Source organism: Delphinus delphis, chromosome 8 (genome assembly GCF_949987515.2).
Source record: "Delphinus delphis chromosome 8, mDelDel1.2, whole genome shotgun sequence".
NCBI lineage: Eukaryota > Metazoa > Chordata > Mammalia > Artiodactyla > Delphinidae > Delphinus > Delphinus delphis.
In genome coordinates this window covers 107,782,236-107,801,699 of record NC_082690.1, presented here as the reverse complement: position 1 = coordinate 107,801,699, position 19,464 = coordinate 107,782,236, and the positions used below count along the sequence as shown (strand labels likewise).

The 19,464-nt window shown below is 52.2% G+C and overlaps 1 protein-coding gene across 6 annotated transcripts in view; it reads left to right on the top strand.

Annotated features, from left to right (window-relative positions):
- SHANK2 (SH3 and multiple ankyrin repeat domains 2) overlaps window positions 1-19,464 on the top strand; it is a 546,027-nt gene that overhangs the window by 14,446 nt on the left and 512,117 nt on the right. For 3 of the 6 annotated variants that reach the window (XM_060019471.1, XM_060019470.1, XM_060019466.1), the window contains exons 1-2: window positions 1,092-1,432; window positions 10,091-10,191. The gene's annotated coding sequence lies outside the window, so the exon portion shown is untranslated. Of the gene's footprint in view, window positions 1-1,091; window positions 1,433-2,748; window positions 3,502-10,090; window positions 10,192-19,464 lie in introns of those variants that run through there. The other 3 variants (XM_060019467.1, XM_060019468.2, XM_060019469.1) reach the window with 2 other exon arrangements.

Here is a 19,464-nt window from a genome sequence, read left to right as displayed (position 1 = left end):
AGACTTTGTCAGAATATGTTTCATTGCCTTCCGGTGCCAGGCACGTTCATGCCTGCGGTCTCGTGGCATCTTCACGATCCATCCCTGGGGGGAGGTATTTTTATGTCCATTTTACAGAAGGGGAAACTGAGGCCCAGAGAGGTGCATCGACTGGGGTTTTGAGCCCAGCAGGTGCCTTTGCGCTTTGACCAGGCCAGTCTCAGAGCTGGAGGGATGTGAGGATTTTGTCCAGCTTCTCTCCCCGTGTGTCTGTCCATCCTGGTGCCCAGTGGCCTTGACTGGCCACTTACTAGGAAATCTGCGCCTGTAACTCAGTTTGGATAGCCCCCTCCCCCGACCTCTGGGAGGGGGGAGGAGGATGTAGGCGGGGTCAGCTTCTCACATGTGCTTCTGAACCTGGGCGGTGCCTTTGTCCTGGTGGGGATGAGCCTGTGCAGCCTTCCAGAGCATCCTTCTTCAAGGCCGTAGTCGGGGGTGTTTGGCCTGGAGGATTTTGGCCAGATGGGGAGTATGGCGCTGGCCAGGACGGGGCAGGGCTGCAGTTGTTTTCCGTCTCTGCTCTTGCCCCAGGATCTTTGGTCCACGACCCTTGGTCCATGCTTGTGTGTCCTCCAAGTAGGTGGTGCCTGAGCTCTGCCACGTGACTGCTGTGTGTCTTTGGGTGAGCCAGCTGACCTCTCTGGGCCTCAGTTTTCTCATCCTGAAAATGGGGTAATAACACCTCTCCAGTGGCTTTGAGCATTAAATGAGATCATCTGCATAAAATCCAGACTGTTGTTACCGACCAGGGTTCTCGGCCTCCTTAATCAACAGAAACTCATCCGAGGCCAGACAAGAAATTCAGGCAAGGCTTCCCTGGGCCCCCTGCTTGCTCACTCGCCGCGGGGGTGGGAGGCAATTTGGTTCTTTATACGGGGGGCGGGTAGGGGTGTGTCCAGGGGTCGAGCTGGAGGGGTGGCTTAGGGGGTTTGCGCACCTCTTTGTGGTGGTGTCGTGTGCAGGGGGCATGCGCAGTGCCCTGCTTTTGCTCCCGGCTCTTCAGAAGCGGCAGTTGGGCTTTTTGGTCTGTTTGTGTCTTGTTGTCCAGAATATGCCCCAATTGCACACGCATGCAGTTATTTTTAGTCCCTTAGAGTTTCTTTGTATTTTGTAGCTGGAGGAGACGTTTGTCCAGGTGCAAGCACGGCAGCACTGCAGCCAAGGGTCCCAGGTCCCCGCCTATCTCACTCTGATGGGCCTTGGTGTACCGTGAGCTGCCCTCGTCGTCATTATTGGCAACACCTGTATGTACTTGCTCTGTTCAGATTGGACCCGCGTCATGTGCAGGTTGGAGTCTGCCAGCTCGCTCCCCCTGTCCTGTTGGGACAGCCTGTTCAGGCCCCGCTGTGGATTCCCGCCCCGTCTGGTCTCTGCAGAGCCTCTGGCCTCAGCTGTAAGTGCACCCGGTTTATGTAGGGGCTCCGGATGACGGGGGTGGGGGGGGGACCCGGCAGTCCTCCAGGGTACCTGTTGCCCCTGCAGGGGTCATCGGTAGCCTTGGGGGCCCACCTGAGCTCCTCCGCTCCCTGGTGTGTCCGGAAAGTTCCCACGGAGGGTTTCTCAGCGAGGGGCACTCCTCCACCCACTGCCCCGCGGGAGCCCCAGATGGCTGGGCTGCGCGGCGGAAGGTGCTGTTTCGAGCGGACCTTCTTGGCTCTCAGATGCTGCTGCTGACACGGATGTGCTCTTGTTCATTTGAAATTTTATCCTGCCATCTTTTATTGAAGAGGGAGGAGAGGACCTGGGAGGTCGGGGTGGAATATTTATTAAGTTAGTCATCCAGTTAAGAGCCCTTTCTGAAAAGCCTGCAAGATGACGGGGCCTTTGGTGTCGGACAAACCAGAGTTCAGTTCCGCTCTGCGGATGCTGCCTGTGTGGCCCACCTGTGTGGCCTCGGGCATTGCCTGATCCTCCGCTGTGTGGGATGGTAACGCCCACCTAATCAGTAACAATTAGACGAAGCTCGTGTCAGCTAACAACCTGCAGAACAAAACACTCCAGAACTTTGGGGAAAACGACCCCTGTTTATTTCAGGGCCAGAGAGTAAATATTCCCTGCTTCTTGCTGTACAGTCTCTCTACAAAGCAAGAGCAGTCGGGTGAATGGGCATGGCTGTGCCCCGATAAAACGTTATTTAGAGAAACAAGCCGTGGGCTGACTTTGGCCCACAGGCCAATCACTTGCTGACCCCTGGCTTATTTACCTCGCAATTTGGAAAGTGGACCATTTGAGTAGGACGCCGATGATTCCTGAGTTCACCTGTGGTCCGCTGGTGGGCAGGCCTCACTCACGTCTCCCGGGTGGGCTGGTTGTTGGCAGGGGTCGGGGGGTAACTGCATCATCCCTCTCTCACCCTGCCACGGGCCAGCCTGGCTTGGTCACTGGGTAGTAGTTGCAGGGCTTCCAAGAGCGGTGAGAACGCGTCCCTTTGCTCTGGCCCGTTTGGTTGAAGCGAGCATAATGGCCAAGTCTAGGGTCATTGGGAGAGGACGTCCCCAGGCAGAAGGTCCAGGGAGGCGCGCACCCCGTCTGGGTTTGGGGCAGCCCCGCCTGCAGCTAGGCTCCCCCAGCTGCTGGTCATGATCGTCACCCGTCATCACGGGCACCAGTGGAGGGTCCAGCTGGGGTTTCACGCCTTCAGGGGTCACGGGCTCTGTGGTTCAGCTGGCGGGCGTAATTAATATTTTAACTCTGTTTCTGAATAATTTTACATGAGGGCTGTTACGAAGCTCACTCCCACCTGCACTTTTGCCCCCTCTGGTAATGGAGCCGGGGCAGAGGAGAGTTAAGAGTGTTCCGTGGAGGTCAAGGGCCGCGGGGACTTCCCACCGGGTCCTGCTTTTGTGAGGAGCGATTTCCCGGAGGCAGAAAGCGGCAGGATGGGGCAGCCGGGCCCCAGCTCTGGTCCCGGCTGGGCTGCTCAGCTGCTGCGGGACCTGGGCCTCGCTTTTTTCCTCGGGAGAATGGGTAGATCAGAGGACTTCAGCAGTGGTGCGGACAGCACGGTGGGGAGGTGGTGTACGCGTTCCCGCCGCCCCCCGAGGGCTGCGGAAGGTTGCTGTGACAAAAGTCGAGGATCAGAGAGTTTTTCCCTTTTCTCCTCATTCCTGACTGTTGGCATTTTGCCTCGTTTCAGGGTTTTTTCCTCCCTCGCTCTGTAAAGTGGATTCTGAGCCCTCGTGAGCGGTCGAGAATGAGGCTCTTTTTTATGATTGAGATGAAATACAGAGAACGTAAAGTCAACCACTGAAAACCGTACAGTTCAGTGGCATTTAGTACAAAAAGTGCTGGTTTCCATCACCCCGAAAGGAAACCCACAGACAGTCCCTTCCAGCCCCTGGCAGCCCCCCGTCTGCTGTCTGTCTGTACGGAGTTGCCTGCCCTGGACATTTCATGGAAGTGGATCGCACGACATGAGGTCCTTTGCGCTTGGCTTCGTTCACTGAGCAGAATGTTTTTAAGGTTCGTCCACGTTGTAGCCTGTGTCAATGCTTCATTCCTTTTAATGGGTGAATACTACTGCCTTGTACGGATAGAGCGTGTTTTGTCTGTCCTTTCTTCTGTTGATGGAACTTGGGTTGTTTCCACTTTTTTTTTTTATTACGTTGGATCTTAGTTTCCCGACCAGGGATCAAACCCGTGTCCCCTGCGGTGGGAGCATGGAATCTTACCGCTGGACCCCCAGGGGGACGTCCCTGGCTCCACTTTTTGACTGCTGTGTATGATGCTGCTAGGAACGTTCCTGGACCAGTTTGGCAGAATCGGCTTCCTCACTAAGGGGCGGACCTGCAGTGTGGGGCCATTCCCGCTGCCTTTCTGGATGAGAGGGAGGTGGTGACATTTCCTCTGTTTTGGGGTGCCCGTGGGGGGGAGCCACCCGTGCGTGGTCAGTTAATCCTCAGGACTCCAGGTGGCGTCTTCACGCATTCCCATTTCACAGAATTAGCTGGCACGCAGTCGGGGGTGGTGGCAGAGCGGGGCTGGAACCAGGCAGATTGACTCTGGGAGCCCTGGTCTTCCAGAGAAGGGCCCGCGGGGCTGGGGCAGCCGGGTCTGTCCAGGGCACAGGCTAGCGCCTCCTGACTCCCAGCCCAGGACACCGGCGCTACTCTGTGCCTGGGGCATACCCTGGGGGTTACAGAGCTGTTTCAGAACCTTCACAGTTACGATTTCCATCTCCTTAGGAATGATGGGCTGGGCACTGCTAAAAATAGCTGCAGAACGCTGACGGCTAACATTTTAAAATGGTTCAATAATTTAGTGATTCTCCATGGACGACAGGGAGGATCGCTCTGAAGTGGCTGCTTTTAAAGTTTCCTAGAACCCAGTCACTGCTTGCTTTTTTCAACAATTTGAGGTATGTTTTTCACATTCCATGCGATCCACACACTTAAAGTGTATACGGCGGTGTATTTTTAGTGTATTCATGGATTGTACGGCCATCACCACAGTCAATTTTGGGACATTCTGGTTCCCCCCAAAACAAACCCCGTACCCATTAGCAGTGCCCCCCATCCCCCCTCCTCTTCCCGGGCCCCGGCAGCCCCTCATCCGCTTTCTGTCTCTGTGGATGTGCCTATCCGGAGCGGTTTATGTAAATGGAACCGTACGATGTGTCTGCCTTCTTTCACTTACAGCATCGTGCTTTTCAGGGTCCATCCACGTGGTAGCGTGTGTCAGTGCATCGTGTCTTTTTGTGGCCGAATAAGATTCCATTGCACGGATGGACCGCATTTTATTTATGTAGTCATCAGTTGGTGGACATTTAGGTTACTTCCACTGTTGGCTATTAGGAAGAGGGCTGCTATGAAGATGAGGATACAGGTTTCTGTGTGGACATGTGCTTTTATCTGTTTTAGCTCTATGCCTCGGAGTAGAATCATGCGTCTTGGGTCACATGGCAACTCTCTGTAACCTCTTTTCATTAGTTTCATTTTCCACAAGGTACTTTTTAAAATAAAAGGAAATGATTTTTAAAATAATTGCAATTCTAAGAAATAATACAGAGCTGTCCCCTGTACCCTCTACCCAGTTTGCCCCATGACTAGTATCTTGCAGAACTAAATGGACAACATCTCAGCACAGGGACATTGACAGTGACACGGTCAAGATACAAGTGTTTCCATGAGCACCCGGATCCCTCATGCTGCCCTTTTATAGCCCCACAGACTCCCTCCTACTTCACTTGCTTTTCAACCCCTGGCAACCACTCATCTGTCTTCCATCTCTATAATTTTGTTATTTCAGTAATTATACAGAAGTGGAATCACACAGTAAGTGACTTTCCGGTGTTGGCTTCTCTCTCTGTCATCGAAACTCTGTAGAGATTGTTGCGTATCCGTGGTCCCTGCTTTCTCATGCAGAGTAGGATTCCATGGTGTGTAATGCGTCAGTTTGTCTAACCCGTCACCCTTGGAGGGGCACCTGGGTTGTTTGCAGTTTGGGGTTGTTACGAATAAAGCTGCTATAAACATTAGTTTTCAGGTTTTTGTGTGAACGTGAGCCTTCATTTCTCTGGGATAAAGGCCCACGGGTGCAGTTTCTGGGTCATATGGTAGTTGCATGTTTAGATTTTTAAGAAACAGCTACACGGTTTTCCTACATGGCTGTCCCATTTTGTATTCCCACCAGTAATGTGAGAGTTTGCACATTTTCTCACAGAATTTTACTGTTTTCTACTTCAGCCACTCTGGTGTGGGGATATGTCCCCGAGGTTTTAATTTGCGTTGCTTTAGTGGCTAATGATGTTTTTTTTTTTTAAGATACACTGAAGAAGCATTTAATTAAAAGATTTATAATTTCTTGATGTTTCATTGCACTTTAAAAGGCATTGTGGCTAATGGTGTTTTGAACATCTTTTCATGTGCTCTTTTGTCATCTCGCTATCCTCCTTTGTAAAATGTCTGCATGTCTTTTGTCCCTGTTTTAATTGGATGGTTTGGTTTTTATCCTGTTAAGTTTTGAGAGTTTTTTATATTCTGAACACTAGTCCTCTGTTAGACGTGTGGTTTGCAAACATTTTCTCCCAGTCTGTGATTTGTATTTTTATCTTCTTCTTCACAGAACAAAAGGTTTTAATTTTGATGAGATCCAATTTATTGATTTTTTTTTTTCTGGGTGTGGATTGTGATTTTGGCATCCTTTTGGCATTCCTAAACCTAGATCCTGAAGATTTTCTCCTGTGAGAAGTTTTTTTCCAAAGTTTTATAGTTTTACATTTTACATTTAAGTCCATGATCCGTTTTGAGTTGATTTTTTAAAAATTGAACTATGGTTGATTTTACAATGTTCTGTTAGTTTCAGGTATACAGCAAAGTGATTTAGTTATACATATATAGATATTTATCTATTCTTTTTCAGATCCTTTTCCATTATAGGTTATTACAAAACATTGAATACAGTTCTCTGCATTATACAGTATGCCTTCGTTGTTTATCTATTTTGTATATAGTAGTGTATCTGTTCATCCTAAACTCCTAATTTATCTCTTCCCCCACCCCTTCCCCCTTTGGTAACCATAGTTTGTTTTCTATGTCTGTGAGTCTGTTTCTGTTTCGTAGATATGTTCATTTGTGTCATATTTTAGATTCCATATGTAAGCGATATCATATGATATTTGTCTTTGACTTACTTCACTTAGTAAGATAATCTCTAGGTCCATGCATGTTGCTGCAAATGGCATCATTTCATTCTTTTTTATGGCTGAGTAATATTCCATTGTCTATATGTACCGTATCTTTATCCATTCGTCTGTTGATGGACATGTCCTGGCTATTGTGAATAGTGCTGCAGTGAACATTGGGGTGCATGTGTCTTTTCGAATTAGAGTTTTGCTGGATATATGCCGAGGAGAGGGATTGCTGGGTCATTGTGTAAGGCTCACGTTCATGGCCGTTATTTTGTCTATCAATGTCCAGTTGCTCCAACGCCCTTTGTTGAAGGGGGCCATCCTTCCTCCATTGAGTTGCTTTTATGCCTTTGTCAAAAATCAACTGGGGGACGTCCCTGGTGGTGCAGGGGTTAAGAACCCACCTGTCAACGCAGGGGACATGGGTTCAATCTCTGGTCCGGGAAGATCCCACATGCCGCGGAGCAACTAAGCCCGTACGCCGCAACTACTGAGCCTGCGCTCTAGAGCCCGTGAGTCAGAACTACTGAGCCTGTGAGCCACAACTACTGAAGCCCATGCACCTAGAGCCCGTGCTCTGCAACAAGAGAAGCCCGGGCACCGCAAAGAAGAGTAGCCCCCGCTTGCTGCAACCAGAGAAAGCACGCGGGCAGCAGCGAAGACCCAAGGCTGCCAAAAATAAATAAATACAAATATAAATAAACTTATAAAGAAAACCCAGCTGGGTGTATTTGTGTGGGTCTGTTTCTGGGCTGTCTGTTGAGTTCCGTTGGTCTGTGTCCCTATCTGTCCTCCATAACCACACAGCCTTGGTTACTCTGGCCGTGTACGTCTTGACATTGGGTAAACTGATTGCCCTCACTTTATTCTTTTCCAAATTCGTTTTAGTTATTCTGGTTCCTTTGCTTTTCCATGTAAATTTCAGAATAATATTGTCTATATACACACAAAAAACTCTTGCTGGGATTGTGTCCCACCCAACTCTTCCCAATTTGGGAAGCGTTGACGTCTTGACTGTGTTCTACGATCAGGGTATGTCTCTCCACTTCTTTAGATGTTCTTTGATTTCTTTCACCGACTCGTGTAGACTTCAGTGTACAAGTCTTGTACGTGTTTTGTTAGATTCACACCTAAGTATTTTATTTTTTGAGCAATGGTAAACGGTATTGGATTATAAATTTTGGTGGCCACATGTTCATTGCTAGTATGTGGGGATGCAGTTGACTTTTATATGTCAATCATGTATCTTGTGACCTTGTTCACAGCTCATGTATTATTTCTAGGAGGTGTTGTTTTGGCGATTCCTTGGGATTTTCTACAATCACGTCATCTACAGATGGGGACAGTTTTATTTCTGTCTTCCCAATCTGTATGGTTTTTATTTCCTTTTCTTGCCTTTTGTGCTAGCTAGAACGTCTACCCCTATGGTGAATGAGAATGATGAGAGCAGACATCCTTGCCGTGTTCCTCATCACAAAAGGAAAGCATTTAGTCTTTCCCTGTTTGGAACAATGTTAGCTGATGAGATGAAGTTTTGCAAATGCTCTTGATCAAGATGAAGAATTTCCCCTCTTCCTATTTTTGGGAGAGATGTTGTCACAGATGGATGTTGAATTTTGTCAAATACTTTCTCTGCGTTGATTGCTATGACCGTGTGATTTTCCTTCTTTAGCCTGTTACATACATTTATTTTTATTTTTTAATTTATTTTTAAAATAGTTATGTATGTACGTATGTGGCTGCATCGTGACTTATTTGCAGAACACGGGATCTTCGTTGTGGCATGTGGGGTCTTTTGTTGCGGCGCGCAGGCTCTAGAGTGCACAGGCCCAGTAGTTGCAGCACGCGGGCTTAGTTGCCCCGCAGCACGTGGGATCTTAGTTCCCCGACCAGGGATTGAACCTGCGTCCCCTGCATTGGAAGGCAGATTCTTAACCACTGGACCACCAGGGAAGTCCCTATAAATTGATTTTTTAAAAAAATATTGAACCAGCCTAGCATTCCAGAAATACACTCTACTTGTCATGATATATAATTCTTTTCGTATAATGCTTAATTCTATTTGATAATATTTTATTAAGGATTTTTTACGTCTATATTTATGAGAGATATTCACCTGTGGTTTTCTTTTTTGTACTCTCTTTGTATGGTTTTAGTGTCAGGGTCATATTTGTTCCGCAAAATGGATTGGATTCTATTTTGTGGAAGATACTGTGTAGAATTGATGTTTGTTCTTTGAACATTTCATGGAATTCTTCTGTTTTAGCCGGCTTGTTTTGACATCACTCTCACAAGGGAAGTGTTCCTGCCAGGTGGAGGTAGATGTCCAGCTTCCTCAGTTGACCTCTACTGATACCCAAGTGGGGGGGCTCCTGTTATTGCTGGTGGGGGAGGGGACCTGCTCCCCACGTGGTCTCCACTGATACCGTGGTGGGGGGTGGCCTCATTCTTGCTGGTAGTGGGGAAAGTCCTGACTCTCCGTTAGCCCTCTTCTGACCCCAGTCCAGCGGAGTGAGGTGGGGGCGTGAGGGAGGGATGCCAAATGCTTGTGGAAATCCAGTCTCCCCGAATGGAACCAGAGGAGGATTTGTCACAGCTCGGTAGGGAAGAAAGTCCCAGCTTCCACCTCGGTTTATTTGATCCCCCCCAGTGGAGGTTTGGGTGCCTCACGGCAGCCGCACAAGGGGAAGCCCAGGCTCCCCCCTCGGCCTCTGCTGCTATGAGTCAGGGTGGAGGCCACAGTTTTCCTGTGATATCTGGGTCCAGTAGAGCAGTTATTGTCTAAACGTAGTCCTTTTCGTCTGCCATTTTCCTGGCGTTTTGTCTGGAGAGAATAGTCATTCGTTGTGGCTTTTTTTTTTCTGCTTCTATTGGTGTTTCTGGGTTTCTGACTTCTTATCTCCCAGTCTGGGATATGAGGTTCTCCAGCCCGGAGAACCGACCACCGTGCTGTTCCTTGGGTCCCTGGTCCCGGCCCATGCTGCCTTCTCTCTACCTCTCAGAATCTTACGTTTGTTTCCTGTACGACATACTGGGTTTTTCGTGGCTCTTCTTGGGAGGAGTAGGGAAAAGTGCGTCTACTCCATCTTTCCGGAAGCAGAAGCGCAGCCCCTGGTTTTCAGCTCAGAGATATCAGGATGCACTTGAAGTTTTAACCTCTGCCCCTTGGGGCCTCCATCTCAGCAGTCCCCAACCTTTTTGGCACCAGGGACTGGTTTCGTATCAGACAGTTTTTCCACGGGTGGGTGGGTGGGGGTGAGGGTTCAGGCAGTAATGTGAGCGATGGGGAGTGGCTGTAAATACAGGTGAAGCGTCACTCGCTTGCCTGCCGCTCACTTCCTGTTGTGCAGCCCGGTTCCCTACAGGCCGCGGGCTGATGGGGACCCGTGCGCTATCTGACCATGACCTGGTTGTCTCTTGCAGCTCTGGAAATCTATCCTGTCTCCATGCCTTGACCCACTGGAGTGCAGACGGTTCCTGTTCCAAGAGACCTTTCTGCGGGGCCCAGTCTGACAGCACCTCTGGTGAGTTAGGACATCTTCTTCTTGTCCTTGTCATCTGCGAGCCTATCTCCATTGCCATGGTGTGGTTCGCCTCCTCCCTTTGGCACTGCGGCCAGAGGATGGTCAGTTCCTCGCAGTCAGGGCCCAGGTGCTTGTGTCAGGGTGGGGAGAGGGTGGGTGGAGTTGCCCTTGGCGCTGGGGGAACAAGCCTGCCCCTTGGTGCCTGGCTGATGTGACCTTGGGGGAATTATTGGGACTGTGGCGGAGGATCCGGGTCTGGCTCCTTGTCTGTGCTGAGATGTCCAGGCTGGACTCAGCCGATGTGGCTAAAGTGGATGATGGGGGAAGTGTTCCAGGTGCCCCACCTCCACTTTTGCTTGGATCAGGGGACACCTGTCTGTGTCCAGCACAGGGACCACAGAGGGGAGCCCACAGTCTGTGGTTCCGCAGAGCCGAGCTATGCCCTGTGCTCTGGTGCCCAGAGCTTGTTATGCGTGCTCCGCTGGCATCGTTTCATCTGTAACATGTGCTTAAACTCGGCATTTGCTGAATGTTGCCTAAAGGCTGGGCTTGTACCGTGACTCACCTCATGAAGAAAGGGAAATGATCGCCATTCTCAGGTGAGGGGACAGGCTCCCGACAGTCAGACACGCTGCTCATGGACTACTTGGTCCTGAGAGGCTCCATCCAGCCCTGGCTGTGCACAGCCTGGGCTCTTTCTGGTGCGACACCCGGCTGCCCAGCCTGGCTCCGCGTACTGGGGACCAGAAAGGCAGGTCTGTGAGGTCCGCTCCCCGTTGGACACCGTTTCTCAGCCATTATGAAAAAATATCATTGCCTATCCGTGGAGACATTTTGGACCGTTTTTCCAAATCGTCCACCCCAGTGAAATTTTAATACTATGGAAAGGTTGTATATCTGTTCATGTTCTGCTTATATATCTGTGCCTCCTACTTAAAAACACTAAGATCCGTCTCACCTTCCAAGATTCCATTGAGAGTGCATGTCCCGGACTTACAAATAAGCAGGCAGGAGCGGAATGTCGGAGCCACTGCCCCTGCCCTGGTCCTGGTCTCCACTGCTTTTGGGGGTCGCCTCCTAACTGGTTTCCTACCCCCAGCTTCCCAGCTCTGCAGTCCTGCCTGAAATCCAGTTCAGACGCTCTCACTGTCCTTGTTCAAGCCTTTCCGTGTGGTCATGATTCCCTCCATGTGCTCTGAGCTTCTCTGGCCTCTGCTCTGGCCCTCCCCCGGACGCACACGGGCACTCACCTGGCAAGCGGTGGTGAGGGGGCCCCATGGAGGACCAGCCCCCGCTGTCTCTGCTGAGTGGGCAGAGCCTACAGTCCCCTTGTCCTCTGTTCCTCCCCGATGCTGGATGCTGGCCCCTCGTCGGGAACCCCTGGCTCTGAACCCCACGGTACCTGCTCACTCACTGTGGCTCAGTGGAGAGGGGACAGGTGGATGCACGTGAGATGCGTGACTCTAGCGGAGGATGCGGCAGCCCTTTCTTCTAGAGGCAGAGCAGCCTCAGAGAAGGAGGGTGTCCAGGATTGAGGGAAGGTCCCGCACTAGGCTGAACCGTACCTACAGCGTCGTCCGTAAGGCCTGCCTTTGACGTCCTTGGGATCGGGACCTGGGGCTTACTTACCATTCATTATGGTGGCAGCTGGTGGCAGAGCGCTAAGCGCCCGTGCAGCGTGTTTCTGCATTTGTGGGTCATCCGCCTCAGGCCGGATGGGGGGCTTGTTGGCTCACGACGAGGTCGACCCTCTCTGAGCCTGGGTTTGCACCAAGGCCCTCTGACCTCCTCCAGGTTTCTTCCTGAGAAAGGACACTTGACCATTGGATCTGAGCGTCTGCTTGTCACCATTCCGGCGTCTGAGATAGGGTGCTGCCCGGGCTGGGCCTCCAGCCTCTTCTTAGAGAACTGTTATACTTACATTGGCCCCAAGCGGTGGGAGCATTTGATTTCAGGATCTGTCCCTGTGACCGTGGTCATTGATGTACAAGGGGAAAGAGAAGAGGTTTTCAAGCTGGACCGGACGGCCCTTTCGTGCCAGGAGTGGACGTGTTGTAATCTTGGTTTGCCGGCCAGGGCGCTTTTCGCCCACGCAGCGGGCTGTCTCCAGGCCAGGGGACCAGGTGTTCATTGGGAGGTTAGGCCTCTCGGCTGGAGGAAGGATGGTGGCCCTTGTGCTGTGGACGGGGAGGGTTTCCATCTCTCGGGAGTGGATCTTCTTGAGCCCAGGAGGTGCTGTGTCCTGGGTGTGGGCGTAGCTGAGGCAGAATTCTCCATCAACCTCAGGTTCATCTGGGCTCTTCATCTCCCTCTCAGCTGCTTCTCCCGCATCCTCAGGTGTCCCACAAAGCGGCCCTGCCCCTCAGCGGCCTCCGGGTGTCCTGGGGCCTCCATTCATCACGGATGCCCCCTGTGTGGGCGCCTCACAGCCCCTCTGCCCTGGCTGCATCACCTTACAGGTGAAACATTCATCACTTAGTAAACCCGTGTGGATTCTGGGTTTCAGACCTTTCGGAGTGACCCCCTCCTGCTGCCACTCAGAAAAAATGGAACGTTACCCTTGCGTGGTAATTTAGTGAGTAGCCAGGTGTCACGTGATGAGTGGCAGAAGGGTTCCGCTTCAGAGTCACAGAATTAACGTACGGTGTTGTGCATTCTGACCCGTGATTCAATGAATCACAGATGGAATGAATTCAGATTCGGTTTTTGGGAAGTGGTCTTTATACTGCCTCTAATTATTTTTTCCACTTGTGGGTATAATCTCACACCCCCCCCTAGGGTGCCGGAGGATTTCTGAGGTTCCAGGTGACTTTCCTGGCGGTGACGTGACACATCCAACAGGTTTGGGTGAAGACTCTGTCTTCGGTGATGAGATTCAAGCAATTCTCTCCAAAACTGGGTGCCTAGCGTGTGGTCCTAAATCAGGGCTGGCAGACTGTGGCTCACGGACCAAATCCTACCATCATCTGTTTTTGTAAATCCAGTTTTTTTTAAATTGTGATAAAATACACGTTGCATAAATTTTTACCCTCTTAACCGTTTCTGAGTGGACAGCTCGGGGGCGTCAAGTACATTCACATTATTGTGTGACCATCACATCTTCCACCTCCGGAACCTCCCACCTTCCCAAGCTGACGCCCTGGCCCCATTCAACACTCGCTCCCCCTCCCGTCCCCCACCCCTGGCCCCAGCATCCTACTTTCTGTCTCTATGGATTTGATGACTCTGGGGACCTCCCATGAGTGGAATCCTACAGGATTTGTCCTCTTGGGTCTGACTTTTTTCTCTGAACATACTACCCTGAAGGTTCATCCGTGCTGTAGCCTCTGTCAGAACTTTCTTCTTTTTTAAGGTCAAATAATCTTCCAGTGTATGGAGATCAAACTTTGTGTATCCATCGACTGTCAACAGACATTTAGGTTGTTTCTTTCCACCTTCGACTGTTGTGATTAATGCTGCTCCGGATATGGGTGTAAAAATACCAGTTCTTGGGCTTCCCTGGTGGCCCAGTGGTTGAGAGTCCGCCTGCCGATGCGGGGGACACGGGTTCATGCCCCGGTCCGGGAAGATCCCACATGCCGCGGAGCGGCTGGGCCCGTGAGCCATGGCCGCTGAGCCTGCGCGTCCGGAGCCTGTGCTCTGCAACGGGAGAGGCCACAGCAGCAGTGAGAGGCCCGCGTAACACAAAAAAACCCCCCAAAAAACCCAACAAAAACCAAACCAGTTCTTTGGGGGATGTACCCAGAAGTGGAATTGCTGTGTCACATGGTAATTGTACATGTAACGTTTTGAGGAGTCGCCACACTGTTTTCCACAGTGGCTGCATCATTTTGCACTCCCACCAGCAATGCCAAGGGTTCCAGTTTCTCCACATCCTCACCAATGCGTTTTTCCTGTCTTTTTGATGGTAGTCAGGCTAGTGGCTGTGAAGTAGTATCTCGCTGCAGTTTTGGTTTTCATTTCCCCAGTGATCAGTCACGCTGAGCATCTTTTCATGTCCTTCTTGGCCATCTGTGTGTCTTCTTTGGAGAAATGTCTATGCAAGTCCTCTGTCCATTTTTGAATTGGGTTGCTTGACTTTTGTTATTCAATTGTAGAAGCTCTTTATATATTCCGGATTTTTATCCCTTGCCACATATGTGATTTGCAAATCTTTCCTCCCACTCCGTGGTTGCCTTTTGTAAGTAAAGTTTTATTGTCATGCAGCCATGCTCGTTCCTTCTTGTATTATCTCTGGCTGCTTTCATGCTACAGAGGCCGAGCTGAGTGGCTGTGACAGAGGCCGTGTGATCTCAGAGCTGGGAATATCTACAGGCTGGCCCTTTACACAGAGTTTGCTGACCCCTGTTCTGAATGATCTCGGCGCATCCAGCGCTGACAGCAGATCAGATGCTGAGAGCTGCTCTCCGTCCACAACCCCGGGGCCGTGAGCGCTCAGCCTGCGGGCCCCTGGCGTCCTCCTGGCCTGAAGGCCTCTGTGTCTTGGTTAAGTTGTGTGGCTTCTTCTTGTGACATCTGCGTAGGAGGTGGGCTCCGGACAGGGGGCTTCTTCCTCGTGGGAGCAGGTGATGTGGCGTTTAGGGACTGCCCCTAACCAGTGACCCCAGAGGAAGGCTCATGACGGACCAAGTCAGGACCCTATGGGCTGCCGCTTATGCTGTTCATCCTACTTCCCCTTCGATAGGGAATTCCAGAGATGTAGGCGATGGCCTTCCTTGGGCTTGGATCTGGGCCTTGGGGGCTGTTAGGTCAAGGCAGCCAGAGGGAGGCCCGGGAGGCAGCCAGAGGGAGGCCCGGGAGGCAACCAGAGGGAGGCCCAGGCCGGTGTCGCCCGGGGCATTACGGGAGGGATTAGCTGTGTATGTAAGAGGTCGTGGGCTCCGGGCATGTCCAGCAGCTTCACCACGAAGGGGGGGTGATGCTGTACAAACCGCATGGACGCTGCTTCCAGAGGGGTCCCCCGCAGCCCCCCACATCTCAGATTGCAGCGAGCCGGGGAGTGATGGTGGGCGAGGGGTGTGGACATCGAATGGGGGCCACTGTCTCCAGACGTCTGGCTCCGAAGGGCGGGGCGTCTGCTCTCACCGTCTGCGTGTCGTCTGCAGGACAGAAGCATAGTAGCTTTGCTCTCCACCCAGAGCCCCAACCTGGGTCTGGTATGCAGTCAGTAAATGGGGAGCAGGTGACTGTCCCCTCCCCGGGGCGGTCCCTGTGTAGGCCCAGGCGAGGGTGATGGTACCTCTCTGAGCTTGTGTGAAGGAGGTGGCCCTCAATCACTGTTATCTCCCCAGAGGGACCCAGGAATCTCCAGGAGGAGCGAAGGGTCGCTGTGTGGGGCCGTTGGAAATGGCCCTAAAGGTATCAAGTCCTCATCCCAGGACCACACGTGTCACCGTGTACAGTACAGCTTGCAGCTGTGATCAAGTTAAGGGTCCTGAGATGGGGCGTTACCCTGGATGATCTAGTTGGGCCCCTAACACCATCAAGGAGCCTTTACAAGAGAGAGACGGAGGGAGATGTGAACACAGAGGAGACCCCGTGATGACAAAGGCAGGGACTGGGGTGATGCAGGCACGAGCCCCAGGACACCTGGAGCCCTGGAAGCCAGAAGAGGCAGGAAGGACCCTCCCCTGGAGCCTCCGGAGGGCACTAGCCCTGCGACGCCCAGATTTCAGTCCAGTGAACCTGATTCCAGACTTTCGGCCTCCAGGATGGGGAGAGAACACATTTGTGTTGCTCTGAGCTGCCCGGCGTGTGACACTTTGTTATGGCAGCCCCGGGACGCTCATACAGCACGTGGATCTGGATTTGGTTGGGGAACAGGGTCACTTTTCGGTGAGAAGGAGGAGAAGTGTGGGCCTCGCGTGTGGCCGGGGCTCAGGTTTCCGCCGGGGTTACCTTGATGGCAGGCCGGTCACCGCGGGAAGACGTGACGGCCTTTCCCCAGGTCACCGCGGCCCGGCTGAAACCTTGGGGAGGGGCCTTGGAGCTGGCGTAGGCAGGACTGCCCTCACCCTGTCACCCTCTGCAGGACGTGCCCCCAGATAAGCCGCCAGGAGAGGTGTAGCCTGCTCTGAACGCAGCTCCTGCGGGCCGCGAGCATCTCCCCTCTCAGCCGGGCTGGGGACGTGCTGGCTGGCGTCCCCACGCCGGCTGCACATTGCTGGGCCCCCATGGAAGTGCCCTGAGTATTTCACACATTCAGAGTTTCCCTGCACGAATGTACACCTCGAGTGCTTCAGCCTTCTTCCTAGGCCTGGAGGTGAAGGTGGGCACCTGGAGGCCAGCCCACACGCCCCCTGCCTATGGTCTTTCTGGGTGGGTAAATTCCGCTCCGGCTGCCCCAGTATCTTCACCTCTCATCAGGGCAGAGGGAGCGAGGCCCGGGGGGTCGGGCGACTGCCAGGCCACCCCCGCCCCCGACGGCAGCACATGGTTCCACACTGTCCTTGGGTGCATTCCCCGTGCCCGACGGTCCTGTCCCAGCCTCTAGGTTCCCGCCTCTGCTCTGTGCACCACCCTTCCTGGTGCCCGTCCCCTCGGCTGTCGGGAGACCCCACCTCCCGGGAGGCTTCCTTGTCTCCACCTTTGCATGCTCTTTGTGACCCACTGCAGGCCCCTGGGCAGGGCACGATGCAGCTGCACCCTCGGCCATCTCGGTGCCATTGCAGGGATAAGCTCAGTGGCCCTGGGTTACCCACTCCTCTCCCTCCGCCCTCTCCCACCACTTTAGACCTGGTTACCCAACGAGGCAGGTGTGGGGGGGGAAGCATCTCCCAGCGTCAGGGTGGGTGAGCAGTGGGACCACAAAAGCTGGTACAGGAACGTCCTCGGGCTTCCAGAGCCCCGGGCGGGGTGTGTGATGTTGAGGAGGGTGCGCGGGTCCAGGCGGACCGCAGTGTTCACAGGAGCTGCTGGGTTGCTCTGAGGAATGAGGTGGAGGCCGTGAGTCTAGGGAAAGGGGTGGTGGTCATTGGGCCCATCACGTAGATCCTTCCGAATAGCTTAGCCAAGGACCACGTCATCATCTCGGAGTAAGAGCCCCTTCATGCGGCATGTGTCAGGCCCTGCAAACAGCACCTGGGCTGCTCACCGACGCTCCCCCTCAAGGGTGAGGACGATCGAGGAATAGCAAGAACTGGGTTTGTTTCCCCAAATGGGTCGTCTCAGTCCTAGCAAAAGGGCCATGTCATTTTGCTTTGACTTTAGAGCCTGGCCTGAGGAACAAGAATTCTCGGGTATCTTGTTGAAATTGCAGATTCTAAGACCTCCTCCAAAGGAAATCCAATTCAGTAGGAATCGGCCTTGTTTGCCTGCTAACCAAATGATTCTGCTGCAGGCCCCATGGGTAAAGCTCTGATTTAATCATTAGGCTAAAATCATTAGGCTACGACCAACCCGTGGGCTGAGAGCACATTTTTGCAGCCACGTGTGGTATTTATCTCTGAGCTTCCTGGCAGCCAGGGAGAAAAGGGAAAGATGGAATAACAGAGTTGTCTTGTCTGATATTAAATTAGCTCCTCTGGAGAGCAGATTTTTCTTAGCACTCTAGCCTAGGAGGAATGTTTTCACATAGTGTTTTCAGTTGTGGTTTTGCCAAAAAAAAGAAAAACCCAAATAGTTTTCAAAAACCGTTTGACCTCAGTGAAAGCTGAGGACATAACAACAACATTTTCGAGGTGGACGGTAAGCTGGGGGGTTCAGGTGTGTTGCTGTCTCGTAGATTCAGACGTAGGACTTAAGGAACCATGGTCAGAGGTAACTTTGGCCAAGCGCAAGGCTTTTTGCAGAAGAGAATTCAAAGAGAAGAAAGAAAGAGAATTGAATGACTGTGTGGTTGCATTTTATGTGAAATGCCCCAAGCAGGCAAATCTATAGAAACAGGAAGTCATGAGCGGTTGCCAGGGGTGGTGGGGGTGAGGGGTTGGGAGGGGATGGCTGAGAATTGCGGGTTTCTTTCTGAGATAATGAAAGTGTTTTAATATGGATAGAGGTGATGGTCTGCCCAAGTTAATGATTATAGGAGAACCCACTGTATCATGCCCTCCAACGGATGAGTTGTGTGGCGTGTGAATTACATCTTCACCGAAGTGTTTAAAAACAAAAAATTGATGACGTTAGTGTGTCGCACTGAGCCCAAGGTTGGGTGCCAGGGGGTCGGAAGGAGACGACTTGGCCTGATGAAGCCTCGGGGAGCTTCCTTGGGGTAGGGAAGCTTCTCGGGTTGCAGCATTCCCCGTGATCCCCCCTAAACCATGGCCCTGAGCAGTGGACCGGCCATCAGGTCAGCGGGGCTCCTGCCCTGGCCCAAGGGTCTGAGTTGGACGTGGTCACGTGTCCGAGGATCCCAGGAAACGGGAGGAACGGGCACTGAATTCCATGTTCTCACGTGCTGGTGTCTCTGTTCCCCGAGACAGTTTTATCTGCAGCCCCGAGGCTGCTGAACCAGCTCTTTGCAGCAGGACTTGCCCGCATCTGGGTGTGGAATGTGGCTTCCCTGGGTGGAGCAGGCTGGGTGTGTCCTGGGTTCTCTCGGCGGAAGCCTGGGTCTCTCCCGTCCACTGAGCCCGGGCCAAGTGGGTGGAGATAGCCGGATGGAATGAGTTAGGATCTGGTCTCAATGTAGGGCCGAATATACCGGGGCTCGTAGAGACGGCTTCCTGGTAAGAAAGGAGCTGGATGAGAGCGACTGTAGGTAAAGGGATCGTAATGTGAAAATAAATATGTATGTATGTGTTTCAAGTGAAACAAATCGTGTCGCCAAACCAGGAATTTTCTAGGGTGGTGACACTGGGTGTTAACCGCGCTTTCACCGGGGGATGGTTTTATGAGACTGATCCCAAAGGGGCCGTGTTGAGGGAACACGATTAGGAACCTGGTGTCCAGAGCTCATGGCTGTTTCATCGTCCAGGGGTACACCTGGCAGAGAGGGTCTCATGCAGCCACTAACCAGGAGGGGGCTGATGCTGGCCAGTCGTCCGGTTCTGCTGGAAGGGACAGCGGCCGCATGGCTTTACGACTGCAGGGAGTCACCAACTTGCTGACTTCGCCTTTCCTTGTAATTCACCGAAACAAACACGTCAACTTTCTGGTGTATGAGGTGTTCCTGTCGCAGACTGTTGGAAATAAAACTCAAGGTGTTTGGTTGGATGCAAATTGTCCCTTTTTCTTTTTTACCGTTGGCATTTTTATTATATTACGAATTATCACCTGTCTGCCTACGTAGCAAGCCGATGTCTGCAATTTTGCTGTGGTTCCACAGCCATGGATGGG